Below are 2,778 nucleotides of genomic sequence, written 5' to 3' on the forward strand. Positions count from 1 at the left end.
GCTTCTAAGGAAGCCTTGTGGCTTATGGGACTAGTAAATGAGTTAGGCATTGAGCAAGGTGGAGTTTCGCTGCATTGTGACAGTCAGAGTGCTATCTTCTTGGCAAAGAACCAGGTGTATCATGCTAGGACCAAACGTATTGATGGTAGATTTCACAAGATCAGAGAGTTGGTAGCTTGTGGACAAATACTATTGCAGAAGGTTCACACTTCAGAAAATGCAGCTGATATGTTAACCAAACCGGTTACCGTAGACAAGTTCAGGCATTGCCTGAGGTTGCTGAACATTCACTGATGCTGGAATATGGAGCCCCCCAACCCAATAGCGGAAGATGGAGATTGATTATATTCGCCAAGGTGGAGATTGTTGTGTAATGACTCATATCTCTAGATAACAACAATACAAGTTATGGGTTTGGGCTGATGTAAAGGGGTTGGGGTAGAGGGCTATATATATTGATGTTATGTAAACCTAATGTAACAAGGAGAAGAATAGTAAAACACTAATCCTTATTCTCTAATAATATATAGTGGTAGTCGCTCAACGCTCCCGGGGACGTAGGCACAATTGGCCGAACCTCGTTACCAAATCTCTTGTGTTATTCTCTTGTCTCAATATTCTTTACTATTTGATTGTTCGCTTGTTCCCAATAATATACATGTTTTTTCTCAAGAAAATACCATTTTTATAGCAAGTTCAACGCATTCCCGATTTAATTTAATATTGAAAACTAAAGTGATTTTTATATTTTATTAAACTTTCCTTAGGGTTATGCTATATATTTCTTATATCTCTTAAACTTTTCTACAACAGATAAATTGCAGCGCAAACACTCTTCAACAAAGCCCAATCAAACTGAATCCAATAACTCACAAACAACTTGAAGTTTCCATTTATAGAAAGTTGTTGGCTTTCAGTTAGTTTTTCTGGTTTACTATTTTTAGTAGTATATATGTCTTTCTTATTCATTCATGACTTCAAGTTTTTCAATTCATTCTCTTAATAATATCCAGAAGTATTATTTCATCTCTTTCTTGTTCATTTTTCTATCTTCCATATCTTGCTTCAAGCTTAAGATTCAAGCTTCTAAATTCAAGGTTCACCATCACGCATTGTTCATTTCTTCATCCTTTCACCATGGCAAGTTACAACTGTCACATGGTATCAGAGCACCTTCTATGAAGGTGTCTCTGTTGCGCCATCTTACCTTCGAATCACACGCCAATCTTCCTTCTCTATTCCTTCCATACCAAATGGAAAACCAAATCATCAATCCAATTTTGGATCCTGAAAGTCCCTTCTTTATGCCTCCTAATGAGAACCCTGGACCAGTTTTGGTTTCTTCCCTTTTGAAAGGAGACAACTATCTTAGATGGTCCAGGGCCATGAGCATGGCACTAGAGTCAAAGAACAAACTTCAATTCGTGGATGGATCACTACCAAAACCAGCACCGAACGACCCTCTGTTTTTGGCTTGGAAGAGACGTAACACCCTTGTGGTGTCTTGGCTGAACCAAGCCATTGATCCTACAATAGGGCAGAGTGTTCTGTGGATGGAAATAGATGTTAAAGTTTTGAAAGATCTTCGAGAAAGGTATTATCAAGTTGATGTCTTTCATATCTCAGACTTAATTGGTGAAATTTACAATATAAAACAAGGAAACTCCTCTATTGATGCCTACTTTACACGGATAAAGGGTTTTTGGCAGCAACTTGATAATTTTAGGCCAATCCCCCTTGCCTATGTCAAATTGGATGCACATGTACCTTAATCCCCATTATTCAAAATTATAGGGAGAATGACTATAGTATATGCTTCTTGAGAGGATTAAATGAGTCCTTTTCTGCTGTTAGATCCAAAGTCATGATAATGGATCTTCTCCCTTCCATAAATAAAGTCTTCTTTATCTTAATCCAACAAGAAAGACAGATGCAAATAGACGATCCTAGAACCTTAGTAAACTTTTCAAATAATGACACCAACATGAATACCTCTAGTTATGATTCTAGATCTAGAGGGAGGGGAAGAGGATATCGAGGTCCAGTCTCTAACAGACCTGGAAGGGGTGGTATCTTAGGAAGATCTCTAGGAGGTAGAGGCCAAAAGATTTGTAGCTATTGCCAAAAGAGTGGTCACATCATAGACACCTGCTATAAAAAGCATGGATACCCACCCAATTACTTCACCTCAAGTTCTGCAAACAACTATGTTACAACATAAAATGAGCAATCTCATGAGGAAAGGGGGTTTGTCACTGAAATTCCTAAGCAAACATCAGATGGACACAACTCGTGTAACACCGCGAATTTTACGAGTTTGAATTATAAGATTTTACTAACATTTTCATTAATTATATATTCGAAAATGAATTTCTGGGAATTTTCGGTAGCGAATTAGACAAAACTCTAGTTGAGTTTTATTCTTAAAATTTTATTTCCAATTTTGTGGTATATTTTTTTGATTTTTGGAGACAGTCGGTTCTGGACCACTGTCGGGGCCGAAATCCGCCCGGTACGGCTCAAAACGTGTCTTTTTGAGTTCCGTAACTCGGAATCGAATTCCGATCGCGCCGTTGGATTCATAATTTAATTTCGAGTCAAAATAGACCCTGATTACACTCATACATATTTTCTAAATATTTTTCAATCGGAATGCCGAAATCCGAAATTCTAATCGAATATTAGGATCGGGCGATTTAAAATACCCGATCGAGTATTGGCTGATAATACTCGGGCATGTTTATCGCACGTGTCCACAAGGTGATCATTTTGCATTGG

Source organism: Lupinus angustifolius, chromosome LG09, assembly GCF_001865875.1.
Source record: "Lupinus angustifolius cultivar Tanjil chromosome LG09, LupAngTanjil_v1.0, whole genome shotgun sequence".
Lineage (NCBI taxonomy): Eukaryota > Viridiplantae > Streptophyta > Magnoliopsida > Fabales > Fabaceae > Lupinus > Lupinus angustifolius.